This window comes from Felis catus, chromosome A3, assembly GCF_018350175.1.
Source record: "Felis catus isolate Fca126 chromosome A3, F.catus_Fca126_mat1.0, whole genome shotgun sequence".
Classification (NCBI taxonomy): domain Eukaryota; kingdom Metazoa; phylum Chordata; class Mammalia; order Carnivora; family Felidae; genus Felis; species Felis catus.
The window spans coordinates 12,113,304-12,139,917 of record NC_058370.1 but is presented as its reverse complement, the minus strand read 5'-3'; the positions used below and the strand labels follow the sequence as shown (position 1 = coordinate 12,139,917).

General features: G+C 53.7%; 2 long non-coding RNA genes across 2 annotated transcripts; one reads left to right on the top strand and one right to left on the bottom strand.

Moving 5' to 3' along the window:
- Positions 1–221: 221 nt before the first annotated feature.
- LOC123384285 lies at positions 222–9,411 on the bottom strand. Its single transcript, XR_006595114.1, has 4 exons — positions 9,271–9,411; positions 2,780–2,940; positions 2,362–2,491; positions 222–2,023 (listed from the first exon to the last, which is right to left on the bottom strand). It is a non-coding gene; the product is annotated as an uncharacterized LOC123384285 (long non-coding RNA).
- Positions 9,412–9,578: 167 nt separating this feature from the next.
- Positions 9,579–16,202, top strand: LOC123384284. The gene is made up of 3 exons (XR_006595113.1): positions 9,579–9,777; positions 15,129–15,222; positions 15,838–16,202. It is a non-coding gene; the product is annotated as an uncharacterized LOC123384284 (long non-coding RNA).
- The last annotated feature ends 10,412 nt before the right edge of the window (positions 16,203–26,614 follow it).

The window sequence follows — 26,614 nt, the reverse complement described above, 5'->3', positions numbered from 1 at the left end:
AAAGGTACCCCTTGGTGTAGTGCTAGGAGATGGCCTGAGGCTGGAGAGAGAAGGAAGGGGTCAACAGACAGGATGATGATATTTTTTTTTAATTTTTTTTTAACGTTTATTTATCTTTGAGACAGAGAGAGACAGAGCATGCACGGGGGAGGGTCGGAGAGAGAGGGAGACACAGAATCCGAAGCAGGCTCCAGGCTCTGAGCTGCCAGCACAGAGCCCGACGCGGGGCTTGAACTCACAGACCGCGAAATCATGACCTGAGCCGAAGCCGGACGCTTCACCGACTGAGCCCCCCAGGCGCCCCATTATAATATTAACTACACTGGCAGGACTGGGTATTTAGCACGGGCCAGACCCTGTATTAGCTGCTTGGTGAACTTGGTCCTCCCTAGCAACCCTGCCGTGTGGGGATCTCTTTCCCCAAGCGTCCCTCAGCCTCGACACCGTCGATGTCTGTGCTGGATCATTCTCTGCTGTGCAGGCGATTTACCAGTGTCCCCGGCCTCTACCCACCAGATGCCAATAGCAGCACCCCCCACTCCCAAGTTGTGACAGACAAAAATGCCTCCAGGCTTTTCCAAATGCTTCCCAGGGGGGCCAATCACCCTCAGTTGAGAACCACTGACGTTACCTCATTTTACAGGGAGGAAATGAGAGGCTCAAAGAACCAAAGCACCTTACGCATTGGCCATCCAGCTAAGTAAGAATCGGCAGATTTCAAACGCAAGTCTGGCTCAGATCCCCGGATGTTAACCTTTGCTGCGAACGAGGCCGGAGCTTTACATGGTGGGCCTGGATGGTCTCTGTGGGAGGAGCTGGGGGCCAGCGGTCCGGTCTGAAGGGGCAGCCTACTAAGGCCAGCTGCACTGGCACTGGCCTAGATTGTGTGTTTATCGGGGTGCTTTGGGGAGGGATGGCAGCCACTGTGGGGGAGCCTCCCCACCCAGCCCCCTCTAGGTACCACTGTCGGCTGCCCTGGATTGTGGGGCTGAGGGAGGTGGTCGTGGAGGACAGGCAGGCGGGAGCAGGATGATGCTGTTGGAAGAGCTGAGGGGTCAGCTGTGCCTGGAACCCCACAGCCAGGAGCCTCCCCCAAACGCCCCCCGAGATCTTTAAGCTGAATATTTATGCTGTGAACTTTGTTGCCTTCCTGCGTGGACCAGACGGAGGCTCAGAGACGCGCCCAGAAGATGTGGGGAGTCAGGATGCAGGGAAACAGGAAAAGTCAAAGCTGGAGGTCAGAGGTCAGAGGTCAGGAGAAAGTCTTCTGAGGAGGCCGTCCCCTCAGCTTGAGATCCAGAGCCTTCCAGAACCAGGCACAGGGCCAACAGTCTCCTCCCACAGGGAGGAGAGGAATTCAAATGTGTTTTTGTTTTCTTAAGAAATGTGGACTAAAATGACATGTTTCTTTTTGCCCAGTCTTGATCTTTTTCAGCACAGGAGGGAGCTGGAGTGAGGGGACAGTTAGTTCAAAAGGTCTTGCCCAGAGAAGAAACCACTTTTTTAGACCCCGAAATACTTTGTTTATACAGATGGCTTCTATGAAAGGCCTGACTCTGAGCCCTTAAAGGAGGCGGATTTACACCAAAGGGGCCTCTGGTTGAGTCAGCGTGAGGCCCCAACAGGACAGCCGCGTGGCTCCGCTCCCACCAGACCAGACAGGCCCTGATGGGTTCTTCTCCCCGGCTATGAGCAAGGATAAGGCCCTCGAGTTACCAGTTTTACTGCTGGCCTTCAAGTGTCTGAAGTGTCACCTCTAACCTCTGGGCTGGGGTGACCCCCAGGCCTGCAGATCTTGGTGGGAGGACTGCATGCAGTGTGACCCGTTTCAGTAGGAAATGCCTTCATGGGAGAAATAGGTGCCTCTTAGCTGTCACTGCAATGGCGAATGGCACGTCCAGTGCTGTGTGTGTGTGTGTGTGTGTGTGTGTGAGTGTGTTTCGTGCACGCGCATAGGGCACCTGTGCCTGCATTTTCTTGTCCTCCTTCATAATTCCACCACAGCGAAAGCATCCAAAGGTGTCTGAGAGATGAAAAACAGAGGGTAACAGCCCTTCAATCCACTCTTCCCTCTTGGGGGATAGTAATACCTTCCTGGATGTTTCTAGAATGAGACCGGTTTCATCTCCCACGTGCATCTAGAACACCTGGGTATCTTATTAAAAAGCAGATTCTGACTCCATAGATCTGGGGTGGGGCCTGAGCTTCCGCTTATCCAAGCCACGCCCAGGTCTGGGGATCACGTCTACAGCAGCCGGGCCTTAGCATGAAGTCACGTGCCTGCCTCCAGACCTTCGCCCGGCCATCTCTGCCATCTGGCACGCCCTCCCCCTCTGCCAAGCCTCTCTGTGAGCCCCTTACCTTCTCCAGAGTGTGCCTGTTCCGTTTACAGACCGAGGGGATGTCTGAGCCAGAAGAATCTTGGAGACAATTCATCTCTCTTCAGAGTTCCCTGAAGCTTTAGTGACAAGAGCTAAAATCCCTGCTCAACCTGGTTGAAGCAAAATAATTATGATAATAATTATTGTTAATAGCTCATGTAAATGAACGCCCAAAATATTAAACAACATTTGTGATCATCAAAAAACAGCAAGCAATCTAATGTCAATCAGGAGGGACCAACCAGGAAAACCATTGCTGCCTTATATTCTGGAATGCTATGTCGCTGTTAAAAAGGATGAGAAGGTTGCCTAGGCTAACCTGAAAAATCTCCAACATTCATTAGAAAGACAGAAAAGCACGAACATGATAAAGATCTTTATATTTTCTACAGGCGTACCTTTGTGCGGCCGCACAGACTGAGGCAGGGTTTCTCAGCGTCAGCACTGTTGACATTTGGGGCAGGATCATTCTCCGTTGTTGGGACTGTTCTTCTTTGTAGAATGTGTATCCTCAGCCTCAGCCTCTACCCATTAGGTGCTGCTGGTACCTCTCTCCTGGCTACGACAACAAAAATGTCACCAGAGGTTGCCAAATGTGCCCTGGGGACAAAATCGCCCTGTTTTAGAACCCCTGGAGTAAGATAAAGGGACTGTTTTGAAGAGAGAAAATCAGTTACATCTGGGAGGATGGGAAGGCCTGCGATGCTGATAGAACGTCTTCATTCATTACCGATTTCATTCATTTATCTATTTCACACATATTTGTTAAGCACCTACTATGTGCCAGGCAGCGTGCTAAGCGCTAGGGATGCAGCAGGGAAGAAAACGAACAAAAATCCCTGCCTTTGTGGATCTGACATTCTTGTGGGAGAGACAGACAAGAAATAAGTGAGTAAAACCTGAATACGTAAGATGGGGCTAATTGCTTGGAAGAAAAATTAGGCAGGGAAAGGGCTGGGGTGGGGGGGCTCGGGCCACGGTGGGGACTTTACAGCCTCAGTATGATGGTTTAATTTCTTAAAAGAAAAATATTTCCCTGTGTTGACTGGTTTTAGATTCTTTAAAGACTGGGTGGGCCTGGCTCCCGGCAGATGTGACAGCCTTCGTGGGACTGCACTGCCGTGCCTGAGAAGCAGTGGGCCCCCCGCCTCCTTCCTTCCCCACATCCTCCCAACTTTGGGCAGAAACCTGACAGATACCCTCAGCTGTAGATGACGGCTGTCAGGCCGGCCAGACACATGGAGACCTCATGGTGCTGTAAAAATAATACTCATGCTCCTTGGGGCCCTGAATGTCTGGTCCCTCCTACCCTGCTGACTTCATCCCCCACTTTCCCTCTGACTCACGAGGATCCAGCCATGCTAACTTTCGTTCTGCTCCTTGAAGATTCGAGCTTGGCCCTGCCTCTGGGCCTTTGCACTTGCTGCTTCCTGTTGCCTGGGCTGCCTTCCCCACGATCTTCCCATGACCTACTGGTTCTTGTTAACCAAGTCTCGGTTCGGATATCACCTCCCCAGAGAGGCCTCCTCCGACCACCCCGGTCCTCCAAGTCTCTTTCCACGGCCCTCTTCCCAGGCACGCTGCCTTCGTTGGACTTGTTACTTGATGACATGATTCGGTTTGATTATTTGCTGGACGGTTATCGCTGTTTTCCACTAGCATGCCTGTCCCATAAGAAAAGAATCTTATCTCTTGATAAGGCATCCGAACAAGTGCCTGGCACATAGTAGGTGTTCAATAAATACTCATCAGCATATGAGCGAATGGATGAATGAAGAAACAAGCGTCATCACAAGTATGATGACTGCCTATCGTATGCTGAGTAAACCTTCCTCTGTTAACTCTGGGTTCTTTTTGTCATTGTTTTGCCATATCTGTGTACTCTCTGTACTATTATTGCTTAGCATTTTTCTTTACATCAATTCCTTGATTTAAAGAAACTAATAGAAAGGCATCTTGACAATAACACCCTGTAGGGGGGAGAATCACCATATACTTTCTATAAATAGCAGCAAAATGGCACAAATAAATTCCATGAAGACACAATAACATCATCAAATGTTGGACATTTGCTATTGCAGGTGCTAAGCCAGGAGTACTTTGTTGTTGTTTTTAAAAATTTTTTAATGTTTATTTTATTTTTGAGAGAGAGAGAGAGCATGAGCAGGGAAGGGGCAGAGGAAGAGGGGGACCCAGAATCCGAAGCAGGCTCCAGGCTCTGAGCTGTCAGCACAGAGCCCCACGCACGGCTCGAACCCACAGACCGCGAGATCATGACCTGAGCTGAAGTCAGATGCTTCGCCGGCTGAGCCACCCAGGTGCCTCCGTTTTGCTAAAAAGGAGACTGGCAAGTATCAGAGAGGCGCTGGAGACAGGGTGACCCCGGTCTGCGGCTTTCTCCTTGCCACCATCAGTAGGACCTAAGGAGAACTGGAGTGGAACTGGCACCCTCACTGCACGACTTACCATCATGCGAAGTCAAATCCGTAGACGGCCTCAGCCCGCCTACCACAGCGGTGGCTTTCGAACTTCAGGGAAGGCCATGCTATCGCGCGTTACTTTATGAAAGAGGTTCCTTCCCCCTTTTACAGCTGGGGAGGCTGACACTCACTGGAGCCAGTCACACAGCCAACAGAAGGTAGAGCCAGGATTCGAACCACTCAATTCACATCCCAAGTTCTTGGCCCATTCTATAGAAAGCACGACCTCTGATCCCAAGTGGACTATCTACTATCTGACCTCTGAGTCGGGCAGGTCCCGGCTCCCCTGCTGTAGGACGAAGCAAGGCTCCAAGGGTAACTGCGAGGTGGACAGAAGTGAGGATCTGGAGGTGCCCAGCCCTGCTGTGAACCTGGTTCTTTCCCTACTAGCTGCAGGGCCAAGAGCCAGGCCACTTCCCCTCAGCGAGCCTCCGCTCTCCCACCCTACACGGAAGTAGCCTCGGGGACCTGCCTTGAGGCTTCTTGGGAGTGTGATGGTCGGTTCGAGACTCTGGTGCCCAGTTAGTCAAACACGGGCACAGATGGGGCTGCTGTGAAGGTGTTTCGTGGATGTCACTGGCATCTATAATCGTTCCCTGTATGGAGAGGAGATTATCCTGGATCATTGGGTGGGCCTGGTCCAATCAGTTGAGAGGCCTTCAGAGTAGGTCTGAGGTTTCCCTAAGGAAGAAGAAATTCTACCTGTGGACCGGTATCTGCTATGTCTGCTCCTACCTGAACCTCCAGCCTGCCCTTCCTGATGTCCTGCCCGGCTTTGGACATGCTTAACCAGACTGCCACCACATAAGCCAAGCCCTTAGAGTCGACCTCTCTCTCTCTCTCTCTCTCTCTCTCCCTCTCTCTCTCTCTCTCTCTCTCTCTCTCTCAATCCTGGATCTGCTTCTTTGGCAGAACCTTGACTGACTCAGGAAGGATAAATAAGATAATACTTAGAAGGTCTGTCACAGGGGCGCCTGGGTGGCTCAGTTGGTTAAGGCGTCTGACTTTGGCTCAGGTCATGATCTCGCGGTCTGTGAGTTCGAGCCCTGCGTCAGGCTCTCTGCTGACAGCTCAGAGCCTGGAGCCTGCTTGGGATTCTGTGTCTCCCTGTCTCTCTGCCCCTCCCCTGCTTGTGCTCTGTCTCGAGCCTGGGTGCCTGGGTGGCTCAGTCGGTTGAGCGTCCGACTTCGGTTCAGGTCGTGATCTCGCAGCTCGTGGGTTCGAGCCCCGTGTCGGGCTCTGTGCTGACAGCTCGGGGCCTGGAGCCTGCTTCAGAATCTATGGCTCCCTCTCTCACTCTTTGTCCCTCCCCTGCTCATGCTCTGTCTCTCTCTCTCTCTCTCAAAAATAAACATTAAAAAAATTTTTAAAAAATAATAAAAATAAACATTAAAAAAAAAGAAGGTCTAGCATATGGTAAATGCTCAAGAAATACTCGTGCCATTATCATTGCTTATTCTCCCCTTCTCCCTCATCTGAAAGGGCAGACCTCGCTGAGGCCATTCTGAGACCAGCAGATGTGGCTGACAAGACTCTGACCTGGGAGTCAGAGGACATGGGCTCCGGCTCAGCACCACCCCCCCACCCCCCGCCCCTAGCAGTGACCTCCTTTGAGCCTCAACCTCCCTCACCTGTAGAGTGACAATAATCTTACCCCCCACAGCCTTGCTGTGGTTTGATGTCACCCTGACTGTGTAGCACCTGGGACACCAGAGATACTGTGAAGAGGCCTCACGGGCCTCCACACCTGTCTGTTGACTCAGCATGCCATAGGCACAAATGTGCTAGGCATTGTGGGGGATTACAACCCACATGGAAGTCGGGGCATCACACGGCCCGTCTCTGAACTGAGACACACACAGATGTCTCTGAAGGAGGACACCCCTCTCCCTGGAGATCCTGGGATGGGAGAAGGCCAGGAGGGAGGGAGGTAGAGGTGGCCTGGGTGACTGAGGTTGGGACCATATGACCCAGTAATTTCCCTTCAAGATCAGTGTTCTCAAGATTAACTCCTAAACACCCAGCCACTGGCCCATTCATGAAACACTCACCAAGGGCCTACTACCTAGACAGGCCTCTCTCGACCCCGAGCCTCCTTCATTCCTGCTTCCAGTCTCTCCTTCTGGGGAAAATCCCTCTCCTGGGACATCAGGGGACAAAGACATCCAGGGACTAGGAGCAGAACTAGGGGCGGCCTCTCTGAGGAGAGATCCAGGCCCTTCCCACCATGTGGAAGAAAGTAAAAGCCTGTGGTTTCCCTCCAGGGCCGGAGGCCAGGGAGCCTGGGGCTGGGGCTGGGCTCCTAGAGCACCAAAAGTGGCTGGTGGTGACATTTCCCCTGGGAGCTTTCCAACGGGAGTGGGAAGAAGTAGGGGGGTAGACGGGGGAGGAGGGGCAGGGAGTACTTGTATCACCAGATGGGGGAGGGGGAGTAGAGGCTGACTGAGACTGAGAGACAGAGCCGGTCAGGGAGAGAAAGACTCAGGAGGACAGCTGGACGTAGGAATAGATCTGGGAGAGGGGACGGAGAAGGGGAGAGGCTGAGACAAGGAAGAGTGTGAGGTGGTGCCCTGGCTCCTGTCCCTCCTGGTCTCAGGCCTCCCGGGACCCCCACGAACCTCAGGACAAGCCCAACCTCCCCTCACCCCAGCTTGTGCCCTGGCCCCTCCCAGACTCCCTCCTGCCCCTCTCCCCTCACACCCCAGCGCCTCACTGACCAGGCCGCCATCTCTCCCTGGCTTTTGGGACTTGGCCCAGGCTGTGCCCTCTGCCCGGAACCCTTCCCCTCCTCCTCCCCCTGCACATCCTGCATGTCTCAGCTCAGACCCTGCCTCTCCCAGGAAGCCCACCGTCAATCCCTCTCCAGGGGCAGATGTCCCCCTACCCCCGGGCTCCCACAGCCTCTGGGCTTTCTTCCCCCTTCCCAACACTGGCTTCTGTGTGGAGGGATTGTCTGGGTCCCCGTTTGTCCCCCCACTTGACCGGCAGCTCCAGAGGACCATGTTGTCCTCTCCGTGTGCCTCAAGGTCAGGCACTCAGTGGGTGCAAGGGACTGGAGTGGTGACTGGGATGGGGGCACCTTTGGCCGAGGGGCTCAGGGCAAGCGTGCATGAGAAAGACGGGGAGAGAAAGAGAGTAAGAGACAGAGAGAAGCAGATGTTCAACAAAGCCCCTGCTCTGGCTCTAGAAACCACAGTATCAGCCCATGAAGGCAAGATCTTGTCTGTCTGGTTCAGGGCCTCGGCCTGGCGTCGGGCCCATGGTCAATACTCAGTAGCTTTTGGCCAATTGTCAGTTGATCAGTCCACTGTGGCTCAGAGGCAGCCCCCACCACTGACTCTGTGACCCCGGCCGGCCACGGCCCCTCCCCGAGCCTCCCTTCCCGCATCTGTAAGTGGGCATTTTAAGACTTGGCTCTTAGGTCCTACACATATTAACGCTCAAGGACGAGCTATTGAGTGAGTGAACGGACTCCGAGCCGGAGGGGCCGTGAGAGTCCAGGGCTGTGAACTCAATCATCCCGACATCACAGGACGAGAGTCCTAAGTGACCAGGTGGGCCGAGTCAGCCCCAGTCACCAGCCACCGGATCTCCTGGTTTCTCAAGGGCAGCCGTAAATACAGTCTTACGAGAACTTTCCTGACTTTTAAGTGGTGACAACTAATTTATAACACTTAGACACATCTGTGAGCAGGATGTAGTTGCAGGCTGTTGGTTTGAGCCTCCCCAAAGGCCAACTGCTGCGGCTCAGAGGTGGGGACTGGAGCCCAGAGAGGGTGAGCCAGCAGCCCCAGGTCACAGAGTACAGGAACTGGAGGGAAAGTGGCCATCTTTCTCCCCAGGCCTCAGCCCAGCTGCCCAGGCTCAGGGCACAGGCTGGACTACTTGGCCACAGTCCCAAGGGAGGCAGCCCTGCCTTCCCCACCCAGGCCTGGCCGTCCTGGGACGAGAGGTTACCACATTTCTGCCCACCCCACCTAGACCAGGCCGTATCAGGCACTGAGATCCAGAGAATAGTTCTAAGCAACAGGCTGGCCTAAGAAGCAAGAGCTGGGGTGGGCTGGGGGGTGGGCACATTCCTTCCTCACTTCAGCAGAGCTGGGAAAGGGACAGATCTTGGTTCAATTCCTGCTTGGAGAAGTGTGCTCTGCTTCCGAAACTGGACCCCCCCCACCCCCCAAGCCCAGCACCACCTTTATAGATCTTGTCGGGCGATACCTGTACCAGGCCCGTCTCACCAGAGCTCATTTGACCCCTACACCCTCCCTGACCTCCTCTCTCCATCTCCCCCACATCTGCCCCAGTCACAACAGCTAGTCCAGACATGCCCCCACCTCAGGGCCTTTGCACTTGCTGTTGCCTCCACCTGGTATACTTCCCCCCATTGTCCACATGGCTCATGTCCTCACCTCCTTCAGGCCTCTGCGAAATGTGACCTTCTCAGTGAGGCCCTCCCAGCCTGTTCACCCGGTTGAAAATCACAAACCATCCCAACATCCCCGTTCCCCATCTGGCTTTGTTTTTCCCCATAGGACGTCTCACTAACATCTTATACGCTACACGTGTCTATTTGTATATTGGTTTCCTGTTGCAGCTGTCACAAATCACTGCAACTTGGTAGCTTACAACCGTGCCAGCTTATTATCTCATAGTTGTGGCGACCGGAAGCTCAAGCTGGGTCTCATTAGGCGAAGCTTAAGGGGCAGGAGTGAGCTCATTCTGGAGACTCGGAAAATCTGCTTCTTTTCCTTTTCAGCTGGCTCCAGGCCACCTGCCTTCCCTAGCTCTGTCTTCCATCATCCAAGCCAGCAGCGGTGAGTCTGGTCTCTCGCGTGCTGCCTCCCTCTTGGACTCAGAGGGACCTTTATGATTCCACTGGGCCCACAGGATGGTCGAGGATCATCTCCCAGCTCAAGGTATGTTGATTGGCATCTTTGATCCCCCCTTGCCGTGTCACCTAGTGTATTCGTTCTCAGGTTCCAGAGATCAGGCTGTGGACATTGTGGGGTGGGGTCTCACAGTATTCTGCCTGACACACACACACCCCAAATTGGCTCCAGGAACACACAGGTCATTGTCCATCTGGTCTATACTAAGCCAGTGCCTGGTGCTTAGTGGGTGCTCAATAAACACCAGGCGATGGATGGGTGGATGGATTATACTGTGGTGGCTGAAGGAAAGAGAGGCGTGAGGAGATTCGGACACCCCAGAACTACCCCTATCTGACTCATGAGGAGACCTTGGCTCAGAAGGACCCAATATGCTCTGACTTAGCCCCTGGCCTTCCTACGCCAGCCAGAGCGTGCCCATGTTGTCATCCTGCGCCCACAAAGACAGGGTGGACACGGGTGCTTATCGCTTAGCTCTGCCCATTCCAGGAAGGAACTGAGCTCCTTGTCCCCTGACAGGCTGAGGGCAGCGTGTGAGAGCCCCAGGGAGAAGGCCTGAGGTCTGGGCAGCTCAGACAGGGGAGAGGCGTGGCCCTGAGCCCACTCTCCAAACGCCCGCTCACGACCTCAAGCTCTCTCCCCAGGCCGTGCCAGGCTGTGCGTGCAGACAGCTGCCGGGGCCCAGCCTGCCCATCTGGGGGCTGCGGCAGCAGGTTGGGGGGGCTGGTGGGGGGGGGGTGCAACAGGACCCCGCATGAGTCATGCAGGGAAATTCTCTCCCTCCCAGCCCTGCCTGTCTTCCCGACTTCAGAGAGGACGGGCTCGGGCCCAGGTTTCCTCATGACTGAAAAATGTTCCACCCCAAAGGACGTGAGCAATTGGGCTGCTGGAAAGCACGCAGAAATAAATGGCTTCTCGGCACCGGGAGGGATGCTCAGCCACACGCGGCCACGTGTGGAGATCGTGGGAACAGCATGTCGAGTCAAAGAGGCAAGAAACAGAAGGAGAACCTGTCCTAACGTAGAAACACTCACTCGTTTCACAAAGACACGTATACACCCAGGGACACATGTCATGGGCCTGGGCATCAAGAATGAAGGGGGAAATCAAACAAAATAAGATAAAAAGCGGTGGAAATCCCTGACACAAACCAATAATGACAGGTTTGACTCCACAGCTAAAAAGAGCTCCGCTTCACCCTCAGTTTATAAAGAGAAGTTTATGGGGCGCCTGGGTGGCTCAGTCGATGAGCGTCCGACTTCAGCTCAGGTCATGATCTCATGGTTGGTGAGTTCAAGCCCCACGTCGGGCTCTGTGCTGACAGCTCAGAGCCTGGAACCTGCTTCGGATTCTGTGTCTCCCTCTCTCTCTGTTCCTCCCCCGCTCACACTCTGTCTCTCTCTCAAAAATAAATAAACATTAAAAAAAGATTTTAAGAGAAGTTTAGGGGCACCTGGGTGGCTCAGTCAGTTCAGGGTACAAAGCAGAGCCTGCTTGGGATTCTCTCTCTCCCTCGCTCCCTGCCTGCCCCCCAACTCTCTCTCTCAAAACGAATTAAAAACACTTAAAAAGATCTTTAAAAAATAATTAAAGTAAATAAAAAGAGAAGCTTATTTTTTTTTAATTTTTTTTTTTCAACGTTTATTTATTTTTGGGACAGAGAGAGACAGAGCATGAACGGGGGAGGGGCAGAGAGAGAGGGAGACACAGAATCGGAAGCAGGCTCCAGGCTCTGAGCCATCAGCCCAGAGCCCGACGCGGGGCTCGAACTCCCGGACCGCGAGATCGTGACCTGGCTGAAGTCGGACGCTTAACCGACTGTGCCACCCAGGCGCCCCAAGAGAAGTTTAAACTACATTAAGATACATGCTTTCATCTATTAGAGTAACAAAAAAATCAAAAAGCTCCTAACGCACAGTATTGGCAAGCTTATGGGGAAACGGGAACCCTCACACGTTGTTGGGGGGAGAATAAATTGCTACGACCTCTACAACGTGCAGTTTGATCCTATGGACCTCAAATGTCAAATGCACAAATTTGTCCTAAAATCTGACCTCAGGGATTTTCCCCACAGGTCTTCGCACCCGCGCACGCGCACACGCACAAAGGCGTTAAAGGAGAAAGACAATTACTCTGGTATCGCTTGGAAATGGCAAATAGCTGGAAATAACCGAATGGTTCAACAGTAAGGGAATGACTAAGGAGGATAAGGTCCCGCCACACAGTGGAATACTGCGCAATTGTAAGAAAGGATGACGCCCCCGCATAGGTGACAAATTAAGATCAACAAGACGTGCAAGGGCGCCCTCTGGTGGCTCAGTTGGTTCAGCATCTGACTCTGGGTTTCGGCGCCCCCCCGCCCCCCCCCCCCCCCCCCCCCGCCCCAGTTGGGCTCTGTGCTCACAGCGTGGAGCCTGCTTGGGATTTTCTCTCTCCTTCTCTCTCTGCCCCTCCCCTGATCATGCTCTCTCTCTCTCTCTCTCTCTCTCAAAACAAGATATGTCATGTGAAAACAAGCAAGATGTGAGACAGCGGGAACGTCATGCTTCTATTTGTGTATAAAGACCATCTACGGTCGCGTCTATTTGCATGCTGATGCTTTCTCTGGAAGAGCCCACAGGCAGCTGCGCACAGGCCTGCTTGGGGGTGGGGCTGGGAAAGCTGGGGGCTGAGGGTGGGGAAAAGACTTCATTTTCACTACATACCTTCTTGTGCCATTTGAATATTTTACCATTTACATGTCTTACCAATGTTTTGGCATACTTTTTTTTTAAGTGTATTTATTTATTATGGGAGGGAGGGGCAGAGAGAGAGAGAGAGAGAGAGAGAGAGAGAGAGAATCCCAAGCAGGCTCCATGCTGTCAGGGCACAGCCCGACACGGGACTTGATCCCATGAACCGTGAGATCACGACCTGAGCCAAGATCGGACGCTTAACCAACTGAGCCACCCAGGTGCCCCTGAGCATAATTTTTAAAAAATAGAAAAGCCACACTCATTTCTCCCCAAATTTAGTGAAATGCAGATAATATGAAACCAATCGTCTCTAACCCCTCCCCTGAAACAACGACTATTAACAGCTTTCCAGATTTAGTACATGATCTCAAATTTTGACATGCTTCTGTATTGTTTGAACTTGTATGACAGGGGCATGACCCAAAATTAAACATAAAGTCTTTTCCCGTTTAAGTCAGAACAAGCAAGAAGTCTGTTGTAGTGGCAAAGGTGAGAGAAAATGGTGGCCTGGACAGGCCGTGGAGACAAAGAAGTGGCTGGCTTCAGGAGACAAGCATCAGGGACAGTTGCACAGGCTGGTGAGCAGGGACGGTGGGCCACAGGCTCCCGCGTCCAAGTCCACACTGGGCTGGTAGGCCTGTCCTGGTCAGATGGGGCTGAGTACAGGTTCCCGGATAGGAGCCCAGACAGGATCAGAAACTCAGGGATGGTGGGTCTGGGGGCACGGGGAAGGGGTACGTGGGTCCTGGATATTAGAGTCTGGAACCCTCAAGCTCAGAGCAAGATTCATGGACGACGCACTCAGTGTCAAGAGTGAAACTCCACGGGTACATGGAGTTCTGGAGTCTGGACTCATTGCTGTGAAATCTGGAGGGAGACGATGGTGACAATAATATTAACGATCACAATAATAATTACAATAGCCAACAGTTGGTAGCACTAACTAGAAGCCAAGTGCTTTATACATGTTAACTCACTTATTTTTATTTTTTGATATATATTTTTAAATTAATTAGAGAGAGAGAGCACGCAAGAGGGAGAGAGGGGAAGACAGAGGGAGAGACAGAGAGTCTTAAGTAGGCTCTGGAGCTCAGCATGGAGGTGGACACAGGGCTCGATCCCATGACCCTGGGATTACAACCCGAGCCGAAGTCCAGAATCAGATGCTCAACCGACTAAGCCACCCAGGTGTCCCTGTTAACTCTTTTAATCCCCATAACCATTCTCTAGATAGGTGCTGTCATCCCCATTTCACAGATGAGAAAACCGAGGCGCAGAGGGGTAAAGCAAGTTGCCTAAGGTCACACAGCTTGTTGACATGCACACCACTCAGGGCACACCGCTGAGTAAAAAGGAGGTCCCTTCACCCTAGAGCCCCAAATTCCACCTTCCTCACTCTGCCTCTCCAGCCCACCACAGCGCGGACAACAGCAACAGCCCTCTCCTCGGCTGCCCGGCTTCTGCCCTCCTCCCCCATGGTCCCTTCTCTACCCAGCAGCCAGAGAGGCAGTCCTAAAGTTTAAATCTCCTCGTCTCTTGGCCTGGTCCCTGGTAGGGCCGGGGATTCAGGTGAGGCAAGGCCCAGGGCACATAATCTCAGGAGACCCTCACCCTCAGGTGAGACCCTGCACCCTCCCGGCCCCATTAGTGAGGCCCCCTAACTTCTCACCCTCGGCTTCTCACAGGTCCTGGTCTTGGGCCTGCTATTCTGTATCCTTCTCTGGCTCCCCATGGCCTTCTAGAAACGTCCAAAGTCCTGAGCAGGTCTTGGAATTCCTGATCCGACCTGCTGGCCTGCTTCTGTCTCCATCCCCCTCCCTTCTCCTCTCCACTGGCCCAGCTCCCGGTGCCCTGAATCTCCCACATCCTTCCCACCTCTGGGCCTTTGCTCAGGCCGTACCCCGCCCCCACCCCCCGCCCACTCCACCTTTCTCCTGATAAAATACTGTTCAATGATCAACTGTTCCTCACTTGATATCCACCCCCCTTGTCACCCCCCCTGGTCCCCACAGCCAGAATTAACCTCTTGGCTGCATGGATCCCCCATGGGGTCTGTTCCCTGGGGACCTTCCAGAGCGTGAGTCCCATATTCCTCTGCGTCCTCTCGCCTCCCTGGGCCCCTGCACAGGCTCTGCTCAGAGCAGGCTCAGTCGCCACAGCAGGAACGGACCCTCATTTTGCATTCTCTCCCAGCAGAAGGGGCTTCTAAGGCACAGTCTTCAACTCAGGGTGGAGAGACGGAGATCAGAACAAAGTCCGGGAGAGGTTCTCGGGCCGGTACCCTGGCCTGCCTCAGCCCTCTCCCCTCTTGCCCTCGGCCCTGGGCTCTTTCTGTAACCGTCTCACTGACAGAAGCATCCGGAAGGAAGGAGTGGGCTTCCAAGGTGGTGCCGGGGAGACCCATATATCCACTGCACCTGGCACTCCTCCCCCAGGCTCCCCGAGAAGCTATCCTGTGCCGGGTGGGGGACGGGGTGGAGAGGAGATGTGGGGGTGGCCGTCAGAACCCCCACCTGTATTCACTGGGCACTCACCAGTGCAGTCCACGCCCCAGTGCCCTGCAGCGGGGCCCTATTGTCTCTTGAAGGCACGAGGCCAGCAGTCCTCGTAAACTAACAGACCCTTTCCCTACTCACCCAAAAGGGTCCCAGGGAAGATGCTCATTGACGTGGCTCTGGTCACTCTCCACGAGTTGCCAACTGCTCTGGTCACAGGATACTGACTTCTGGAGCCAGAGGTGGGTTCCGCCCATCAGTCTGGATCCCCGTGTCCTTGCCTAGTTGTAAGTAAAAATTCAAAGCAAGTGAAGGCAAGCCAGAGGCTATACATCATCAATGATTACTTCTTCCAACCTAGAGCCCAAGTTCTTACATAGAAGTTGTATTTTTTTTTTTCTAATTCCCCTTGAAGCTCTTCAAGTTTCCCCTCTCAGGATTCTTGGTTCTAATTCCCTAAGGTTCAAGTCTCCATCCCTGCAGGGGACATGAAAATAAAGCCCCCAAGTAATGATTAATTAAAAAGGGAAAAAGTATTTACAGGAAAACTTTTGTTCAGCTTGGCCAAATGATCAAAGTGAACATCACCAATAAATGATAGCAATAATAATCAACAATTGTTGGGGTGCCTGGGTGGCTCAGCCGGTTAAGCATCCGACTCTTGATTTCCACTCAGGTCATGATCTCACGGTTCAGGAGTTTGAGTCCCACATCAGGCTCTGTGCTGACAGTGGGGAGCCTGCTTGGGATTCTCTCTATCCCTCTCCCTGTCCCTCCCCCGCATGCACACACACACTCTTTCTCAAAAATAAATAAATAAACTTTTTTTTTGATCGACAATTGTTAATAATAACCAGCATCCCGTGTCGCCTGGCAAGATGTACCCAGAAGATTCCGACATTCACTCCACAGCTCCGGACAAAAGCATACAACCTGAGTCTACACATGAGGAAACACCAGGCTGACCACAGAGGAGGGACAGTCTGCTCAAAGGGTATCCAGATCAAGGACAGAATCTCTCAGATTCAAAGAAACCAGGGAGGCACGATGGCCAAATCCGACTCGGGATTGGGGAAAAACTTGCTGTGAATGACGTTACTGGCACAGTTGGCAGAGTGGTTATGGATTTTAGATAATAGCTGTGTCAAAGCTGCTGAATTTGATAGCTATGTGGTTGTACAAGAGAATGTCATTACCCTTAGGGAAAAGACCCCAAAATATTCAGGGGTAAAGGAGTATCCCGTCTACAATGTATTCTCAAATGATTCAGGGTGGGGGGTGGGGTGGGGAATGATCCCGAAGAGAGAGAGAATGAATTGTTAAGGAAATGGCAAGATGTAACAACTGGTGAGTCCAGGTGAGGGGTTTTAGGGTTCTGCATCATCATATTCTTGCAACCTTTATTTATTTCAGAATTAAAAGTCTTTTCACAAGTTCCTAGGATCCCTCCCTTGTCATCAGCTTAGGCGGCATTTTCCACTCTAGTGCCGTCCATTTACAAGGCTACTTGTCACGTTTTATCCAGAATCCCTCCGTGCTCTGGCAGGAGGGTTTCCCAGTTCTCTGACCTGTGCCCAGACTCAGCCTCAGGGCTCCCTGAGGGCAGGAACGTGCCTCTCGGCAGGAATGTGTCCCTGTAGCCCCTGCAGCCCAGAGGTGGGCCTGGCGAATATTTGCTGAATGAATGAACGGCCACTGGTTAACCGCTGGGCTCAAATTGCAGCTCTGTCTTTGCTCAGAGGAACCTCCCTTTCTCCCTCTGCAAGGAGGATATTTCCAGGTTTTTTTTTAATCTTTTTTCTTTCTTTTTTTTAAAAATAAACCACAGGTACAGAAAATCATGTGGCACAAACCGATACCTTAATAACCACGGGAAAAAGAATACACTTTCTTGAGATCACCTCCAGGTGGAGAACAGGCTGGCTCCCAGAAGCCCCAGCAGGAGCCCCGTCCCCCAGCCCCTCCTCCCTCCCAGCAGGAACCACTGCCCTGGTTTAGGGTCCTCGCTTCTGCTTCTTTCTCTACGGATGTCCCCAGACAGGACACAGTCTTGCCCATTTTGAAAAAACTCCGTGTCTTTTAAGTCTCTTTCCCTGTTTCCTGCCCCATGCCTTTCTCGTCCCTGCCATCTGTCTGCTGCAGACCCCGTGCCCTGTGATCTGCAGACTCTCCCGGGGGCTGGGGGGCTGCTGGGCGGGGGCGGGGGGCTGGTGGTGCTGCACACGGTTCAGCTTTGGCATTTCCTGCAAAACAGCAGCTGCATCCAGAGGCTTGATCAGGGTATTTGCAAGGAATGAGGGTGTGGAGGCAGTGCCTGGCTTGGGTGGGCAGCCCGAAAACCGAGACTATTTGGGGTGCCCACGTGGCCTGACCGCAGCTCAGCCAGGGCAGACATCCGGGCTCCACAGCCCCCAGCTCTGAGTCCTGCCCACCCCACCGTCGGCAGGCTTATCCCAGTGGGAGCTGGTGGCAGAATGGCCGGTAATTTTAGCCCTTTGTCCTCCCCAAAATTATTTCTCATCTGGAAACGGTTTCCAAACCCTCCCCAGGAAGGAGTTAGTGGCACAGGAAACGTTTTTCTATTAAAAACCAGAAAAGAGACACTGAGCACAGAGTCTCTGCATCCCCGGTTCTAGAAGCCTGGCCAGCACCCGCTCTGTACCTTGCCGGAGCGACTCTGCCAGGGAGAAGCAGAAAGTGACCTCCGTTGCCAGGATCCCCCATCCCAACCTGGGCACGGACGCAGGGTCCGTGGGGGCAGGGCCTACAGGGACCAGAATGAGCTGGGGAGAAGCATGTGGCCTGGGGTCGAGCGGCTTCCTCGGCTGCTGGGAGACTTGAGGACTGTGGATTGTTCTAGGTAATATAGGGCATCAGGTCACAGAGGGGCTGTTTTCCCCACAGGGATTCTCTCATAGCTGCTCTGAGCATCTCAAGGAATAAAGCTCTCTGGCTGTTGGCATGTTCTTATCACCTGGATAACTAACCCTCTCTCGTGTCCTTTCTTTCTTTCTTTCTTTCTTTCTTTCTTTCTTTCTTTTTCTTTCTTTCTTTCTTTCTTTCTTTTTCTTTTTAAGGTTTTGTTTTTAAGTAACCTCTATACCCAATGTGGGGCTTGAACCCACAACCCCAAGATCAAGAGTCACATGTTTCTCAAACTGAGCCAGCCAGGCACCCCTCTCATGTCCCTTTAAAATTTTTTTTTTCAACGTTTTTATTTATTTTTGGGACAGAGAGAGACAGAGCATGAACGGGGGAGGGGCAGAGAGAGAGGGAGACACAGAATCGGAAACAGGCTCCAGGCTTGGAGCTGTCAGCACAGAGCCCGACGCGGGGCTCGAACTCACCAACCGTGAGATCATGACCTGAGCCGCCCAGGCGCCCCCTCCCATCTTTTTATGCCACTTGAGCAGACTCAGCTATTGGGGCTCCTGGAGTCACCCGGGGCTTCCGTACGCACCGTCCCCTCAGCCTAAAGTGTCCCACGGCTTCCACACGGATAACTTGTTCCTCCCGAAAAACCCAGTGGGCTTCCCCCCTTCCCCTGCGGCATCCCCTGAGGCCGGGTGAAGCTGCCCCTCTCTGGGCCGTCCCAGCTCCCCGGTTCTCTGAGCCTTCCTGATTCCCCGATACGGAGGGCCCACAAGCGTGTTAAACAAACGACTGTGCTGTGCCCTAGCCCACCCTCTTGGGCACACGTGTCCGCCTCCCTCCCTGTGGTCAGCACGCGGATGCGCTCATCCCCTCCTCGCAGGGGACCTGCCTCCGTACACCGTGGAAGGGCGTTGTGTCTGCCCAGGGACCTCACCCGCCCGGCCTCAGTTACCACCTCTGAATAATGGGGGCAGTGACAGTACCCGCCTCATTCCGGTCGTCCTGAAGAAAGGAGCTCATACGTGCGGGATGCCCACAGCCCCTTGCTCTACGCAGAGCGGGAGGAACGCCTATCTGGTAGGACAGAGCCTCTTAGACCACAGCCTGGGCTAGTGTGAGGCGAGTGAGGTGCCAAGGGTGCAAAATTTAAGGTGGCGCTCACTCCTGTGGCGGTGCTGGTCCTGCGAGCCACGGTCGTCCCGGAGCTCCGTTCGCCCCCTGCTGGCCCCTCTGCAGAATGACATCCCTTCCTTCTGCTCCCGTGGGTCTCCCACCCTCATGGCCAGAGCTGGCTGGAAAGAGGGCACCTCACCAGCCTCTGCCCCCTGGGAGCCTCGGTTTCTTCACCCGTAGACCAGGAAAGCCTGCCTCACAGCGCATGACAAATAGAAGGCATGCCTCAAACATTTATGTACTTCCCTTCCCGCAACACCACTATTTAATGAGCACCTACTATGTGCAAAGGACTGAAGAACATGACTGAGGTATAAGTCTTCCCCTTCAGGGGCTTAGGGCATGGAAGGGAAGGAGGCAGAAGTCTGGGAATGGTGACTGATGTGAAGCACTGTCTCTACTGAGCATGTCTACAGTGCCACATACGGTTCTAAACGCTTGTGGATTAATGGTCTCAGAACACGATGAGTGGGTGCTATTGTTACTTCTTTTAGGAAGCTCAAGCCCAGAGGAGTTAACTAGCCTACCCGAGGTGGCACAGCCTTGGTGGTGGGGGTGAGATTAGAACCCACAGATTACTAGTGTGAGGCTGTGATCCATTCAGCAAATACTTGTTGAGCACCTGTTGTCACAGCTGGACGCTGGGGAGAGTGCAGTGACTGAGCAGACACACCCCTGCCCCCCAGGAGGCTGTTCACAAGGAGCGGGTGGGCAGGAGGGGAGATAAGTAAGCAAAACATGTCACTGCCGATTCTTGCTGTATATAAAAAATAGAGGGCAGAGGGCAAGCAGGCAGGCAGGGATGCGTTTCGATTTTAAATAGCGGGCAGGGCTTTGGCTTTCACTGTGAATGAGGTGGGAGCCACGGGGGCTTCTGAGCAGGGAGGGACATGGGGGTGACCGAGAGGAGTGGGGACGACTCCCCGAGCCTCCCTCCAGATGGAGCTGCCTTTGAGCCAGGGAAGGTGGGGAGTTTGATGGGTCCATTCTCGGTTGCCTGTTAGCGTGGGGGCGGAGCTTGGGTTTCTCCGCATGAAACACGTCGCATTAACCCCGCACGTCGTGAGCCAGCCGGGGGCGAAGCGGGATCGCTGCCACCATTGATACTTGTCATCACATGAACCCTGGAGGGATCGGTTCTGAGTCTCGGCTTCTCCCGAGGCTGCTGCATTGTCCCGCGGAGCCACCAGGTGGCGCGAGCGCGCGTGCCTCCCAACCAGCGCGGTTTGGGCGGGAGCGCTCTGTTCCTGTGCCCTGCGCGTCGCTCAGCAGCGTCTCTGGTCTCCACTCATCCCGGGTCAGCAGCAAGCATGCGCCCTCCTCCCCGGCTGACAACCCAGACTGTCTCCAGACATTGCCAGGCATCCCCTGGCGGGAAAAATTCCCCGGAGCAATCATCAGAGCCGAGACCTTGGCGCCTGCTCCGTCGCATCCATTTACTGAGAGCGCCCACTGTGTGCCCGAGCCCGGGCTCGGCTGGAACTTGAAGCCCAGAGTAGGCTCCCAGCAGAGACCACGGCCAGACGCAGCTGGACCCCAGGTCACGGTGAGGCCGACATTCAAGACAGTGGGACACCAGGAGTCAAGTTCATCCACCCCGTGGGGAAGAGGAGCCCTGGGTTCGATCCAGGGGTTGCCATCTATTAGCCACGTGACTCTGGGCAAGGCGCCGTAGCTCTCGAATTTCCCCGGAGGTAGAATGAAGTAGGAGCCCGTTTCGGCGCCAAGCCCCACGCCGGGGTCTGGGATCCAGCCGCAGGGAGGCCACCGTCCCCCTCCGGAGCCCACAGGCTTGGACACGCGGCATCTGCAGGGTGAATCCTGCCTGTGCCAGTGCCTGCATGCTCCCCGACGCTCCCAGACGCTTCCCGGCCCGCGTTTTCTCCACTTCGTCACCCGACACTGTTACATTCACTCACTTCTCAGGTTTATCCCCACGCTTCTATCTCAAGCGCGTGAGCTCCCTGAGGGCAGAGGTTTTTGCTACAGTGACTCACTGCCGTGTCTCCAGTGCCAGGACTGTGCCTGGCACACAACAGGGCCTTCATTTGGTTGGGTGAATAAATTCCCTTCTTCCCTTTTGGCCCCATCTAGTCCGTTATCAACAAGGCAGCTTAAGGGGGGCTGTGGAAACCCACCGCAGATCATGTTCCGTGGAACTCTCCTCAGAGTAAAAGGCAATGTTCTCCCTATGGCCTGTAAAGCCCAGCATGATCTGCCCTCCCTCCCCCACCAATCTTATCTTCCTGACTTCATCTCCCACCATCCTTCACTCAGTCTCTCTGTGCCAGACACACTGGCCTCCTTGCTGTACCTCACACACAGTGGCATAGTCCTGCCTCAGGACCTTTGCACTTGCTGTTCCCTCTGTCTGGAAATCTCTTCCCGCCAGATATTGGCATGGCTCCTCCCTTCCATCCAGGTCTCTGCTCAAATGTCACTGCCTCAGAGAGACCCCCAGCCCAGGCACTGGTTATTTTTACAACACGTATCACTGGCAGAAAGGATTTTATTGGGATATTAACTTCTTTATTGTCAGTTTTCACCCCACAGAAGACAAACATCTTCCCTCTTGGAGCTCATATTATAGTGAGCCAGATGGTCAGGAAGGGCCTCTTTGAAATGGTGACGTTTGAATTGTGACTTGAAGAATGAGAAGGGACTGGTCATGGGAGACTGAGGAAAGTCTCTTGGAAGGACAAATGGCAAGAGCAAAAGCCCTGGGGCTGCTCAACCATCAGAGCCTGCCTCAGAGCAGGCTCTATCTAGGCGGGCCCTGCTCTTTTGGGTGGTGGTTTCCCAGGCCAGGCCAACTTTTGGCTTGAAAGCCCTTAAGTCATCAGGAAGCCGTATACCATGGACAGGGGCTGGGCCAGACCTGGCCGCACAGAGGCTTATGGACAGCCAGACAGGAAGGGCCCGAGGTGGCCCGAGCGGTGGCTCCTTCTTGCCAGCTCCCGGGATGCTCTGGCTGGAACAACGGAAAGCCTGGAGCTTCTCGGTAGATTTGCGTTTCCCAGAGTAAGGGAGAGAAACACAGGTGGCCTGGTCCCTTGGACACACAGGGCAGGTGTGCAAGGGCTCTGAGTTCCCACGGCACCGTTCTAGGTCCAGCCCCGCCCTTCGCTAGCTGGGTGACCTTGGCCACGCCCTCTCACTCTCTGGGCTTCAGTTCCCCCCTCCCCAAAATGGGGTGATAAACAGGCCCGGCACTACCAGGATGGTGGAGGTCGCATGGGGGAGCAGCAGGAACCAGACGTGAGCCGGGAGGTGCTTGACAGCAGGGGGCCCGCTGCGGTGGCCCTTGTGGGGTAGGCTCCCGTGGTTCTAAGCATTAAGACCAGAGGGGAGCAGGACTCGGGTTTCTGGTTTGGACCAACCTGGGTCTGGCTCAGGTTTCCTGCTGTCTGGCTGAAGGCAGGTATGATCTCCCCGGCCATGCCTCAGTTTCCCCATCTGTAAGGCAGGGATGACAAGAGCCTTACACGGGACAATGACTAAGGCAGCCAGACTGAAGGCCCCCTCTGGTGACAGAGAACAGAGAAAGCATCAGGGCCCACCGGAGACGGGAGGAGAGCGCCGATGTGCGCAGGGCCTGGAGGCGGGTGGGCGGCCCCTGCACATGCATGTGAACAGATGTACAAGCTCGACCGCAGGTCAGGGTGGTTGAGCACGTCTCAGGCTCAGGCTCGGGGAGCCGCAAGAGCTGAGACCCTGGGAACAGAACGCCACACGGCAGCGGCCGAGGCCACGGGCACCTTGAGAAGTCCTGCTAGAAAAGTCGGCAGGCCCCAGGAAGGGGAGCGCAGACACCCCGAAATCAAGAGTGTGGCCATGGGGAGCTGTGGAAGGTTGGGGAACTGAGAGCCAGACCGTTGTGCCCTTGAGAGCTGGCACGGAGAGGAGGGAGACCACACTTCACAGCTTCGTCTCCAGCGCCCAGCTCGGGGCCTGCGGGACAGCTGGTGCCCGGGGAGATGGTTTGGGATGAATACGAGAGTTAATGGGGGAGGGGGAAAGCTGAGCCTTCCCTGGCCCTTCTCCACCCGCATAGCCCGGGGTTCCTTGAAGGACTTAGCGGTAGTTGTTCAAAAGCTATAGTAGCTGCTGTTTGTAGAGCTTGGTTTACTGTGTCTCTCCTATGTGCTAGGTACTGGCGAGAGCCAAGAACTAAGCAGACCTAGTCCCAGCACTGGTGGAGCTCACGGTTCAGTGACAGGTAAACCGACAAGTAGGATGCCTTCAGGTAGAGTGCTCAGTGCTTGGGAAGAAGCAGGGTGGGCGTGTGAGGGAGCGAGGAGAGAGCTGAGGACACAGCCGCAGGAATAGCTGAGGGAAAGGCATCTCAGGAAGAGGGACCGGCACAGGCAAATGTCCTGAGGTGGGAATGGGCTCAGTGAGACGGAGGAGCAGCGAGGAGGGCAGGGAGGCTCGGCAGAGAAAACCAGAGGAGAGGAGCCTCGTAGGGCGACGAGATAGGAGGGCACTTGTGAAGGTTTTGCACAGGGGAGTGAATGGCTTGATCTTACCTGCACTTTATTTTTTTTTTATTTTTTTTAACTTTTTTTTTGTTTTTTTGTTTTTGTTTTTGTTTTTGTTTTTGTTTTTTGAGACAGAGAGAGACAGAGCATGAACAGGGGAGGGTCAGAGAGAGGGAGACACAGAATCTGAAACAGGCTCCAGGCTCTGAGCTGTCAGCACAGAGCCCGACGCGGGGCTCAAACCCACAGACCGCGAGATCATGACCTGAGCCGAAGTCGGACGCTCAACCGACGCAGCCACCCAGGCGCCCCCTTATCTGCACTTTAAATCCTCCTTTCTAAGGGTTTAATCGTTGCTATCCCCATTTTACAGATGAGAAAACTGAGGCTCCAGAGTTTTCATGATTTACCGTAGGTCCCACAGCTACAAGAGGCAGAGCCAGGGTGCAACCCCAGCCTATTTGTGTCTGGGGTCTGCAGGGATGAAAGGAATTAAAAGATGCCTGCTGTGCCCACAGGGCTCCTGAGTCATGGGTCTGGGCCTGGGGCTCGCCTCTAGCAGCCAGGAACTGCCCTGGGAGGTGTCCCTCACAATGCGCCAGGGATCTGTCAGGTGCTTCCACACCCTTTCTACTCTCCGGGCAGTTCCTGTCGCTGACACCAGGGCTGAATACCTTGAAGGAGACTGAGTGACAAGCCGCTACCCCATCTGCCCCCCTGCTTTTGCCATGTGGCCTTGAGCGAGCACCCCACCCTCTCTGGGCCTGCCCTGTGCCTGCTGCCTGGCCCCACCCCAGTGCACCATGCCCCTCCCTTTGCACCGCGAGTCCTGGCCGATTGCTGATACTGGGTCCGGGCTGAGGGCAGAAGGGCGGGGCAGATAAATGCAGGCAGTGGAAGGCGCCCCGGCCCCACAAGCCCAGATGCCTCTGAGAGCGGCCGAGGCTCAGGCCCCACCCGGATGACAGGACCCAAGAAGCGAGAGACTCCTGCACCGGAATTTGGCCGCCCCGCTCCTCCATTCGGTCCCCCGTCAGGTTTCTGACCCACTTCTCACTCTACCACCCTCTTCAGCGTCCTCCAACCAGGTTTCCACCCTCTGTGCCACCAAATGGCTCTTGATGTCACAATTCTTGCTGCCAGGTCCAAACGTGGCACCCTGTGCTCAAGACATTCTTGCTCTGCTCTGTCTTTGGACCTCCTCCCATGTCCTTGGTGACCTCCCCCATTCCGCTGCTTTAAGTAAACGTGCGTGCGTGCGAGAGATGACTCTAAGACTCCCATCAGCATCCTGATCTCTCTCCTGGACTCTGGACTTGAAACATCCTAAAAAGACATCTTAATTTCCCCCCATCCCACCCTGAGCCCCCAGTCTTTGTTTTTCTTTTGCTTCTGTCCGGCTCTGTTGCCACCACCCTGGCCCAAGCCACCACCATGCTTGCCCACGGCCCCCTTGCTGGGTTCTCTGCCGCCGGCTTTGCTCCCCACAGCAGCCAAGACATGCCATTCCCCCACTGAAACTTTGCCGTGGCCTCTGGCTGCTCTCCCCAAAGCTCCAAAGTTCCGGACGCGGCCCACAGGATCCCACCTTTTCCTCCTCCCCTCCCTTTCAGCCATACTGGCTTCCTGGCTGCCTTTCATTTTCTCCAACAAGCCAGATTCTTTCCTGCCTCAGGGCCTTTGCATTTACCCTTCCTCATCCCGTAACTCTCTTCACTTTTCTTGCCATAACCGCCTCATTTCTTTTATAAACCTCAGCTGAATCATTAGCTCCCCAGAGGTGTCCTCCCTGACCATCTAACCAAAGGAGCCTTACCCTGTTCCTGGTCACTGTCAATGCCATCACCCTGTTCATTTCCTTCATAGCTTTTAGCGTGTCTGGAACCCGCTAATATACTTCTATATTGTCTATCTACCCCTCCTCCCCAGACTGTTTGTTTGAACTGTCTTGTTCACTGTCAGAGGTGGAAGCCAGGAGTACGGCACAGTATCTGGCACATAGTACATGCTCATTAAATATCTGTTGGATGCAAGGATGGCTACATGGATGGATAGATATGCAACCAAGTAAGTGAACCTCAACTACACCTTTATTCATGCCACTCTCCCGCTCAAGAACATTCTTTGGCTCCTTACTGTCTATAGAATGAACAACAGACTCTTTGTGCATTCAACGCTTTCTGAATTGTTTCCAGATAGGATGGTTACTGCACCCTCAGAAGATAAATGATCCATTCATACTTAACCATTAGGAAGTGGATCAGTTAGCTCAGAAGATAAACGATTCATTCATACTAAGCCATTAAGGAGTGGATCAGTTAGCTCAGAAGATAATTCATCCATACTAAGCCCTTAGGGAGTGGATCACTTAGCTCAGAAGATAAACGATTCATCCATACTAAGCCCTTAGGGAGTGGATCACTTAGCTCAGAAAGTAAACTATTCATTTATACTAAGCCCTTAGGGAGTGGATCACTTAGCTCAGAAAGTAAACTATTCATTTATACTAAGCCCTTAGGAAGTGGATCACTTAGCTCAGAAGATAAACGATTCATCCATACTAAGCCCTTAGGAAGTGGATCACTTAGCTCAGATGATAAACGATTCATCCATACTAAGCCCTTAGGAAGTGGATCACTTAGCTCAGAAGATAAATGATTCATCCATACTAAGCCCTTAGGGAGTGGATCAGTTAGCTCAGAAGATAAACGATTCATTCATACTAGGCCCTTAGGAAGTGGATCAGTTAGCTCAGAAGATAAACGATTCATTCATACTAAGCCCTTAGGCAGTGGATCAGTTAGCTCAGAAGATAAACGATTCATTTATACTAAGCCCTTAGGGAGTGGATCAGTTAGCCCAGAAGATAAACAATTCATGCATACTAAGCCATTAGGGAGTGGATCTGCCTTCCCCACCTGGCCAGGAGCCATTTGAGAGCAGGGTCTTAGTACTCTGCATCTCTGTATCTCAGCATGTAGCCCCTGGCCAGCAACATCAGAAGTTTGACGAATAAACACAAGAATCAGTGAGTGAGTGAGTGAGTGAGTGAGTGAGTGAGTGAGTGAGTGAGTGAATGAGTGAAAGAACCCGTAGTGACCCTAGA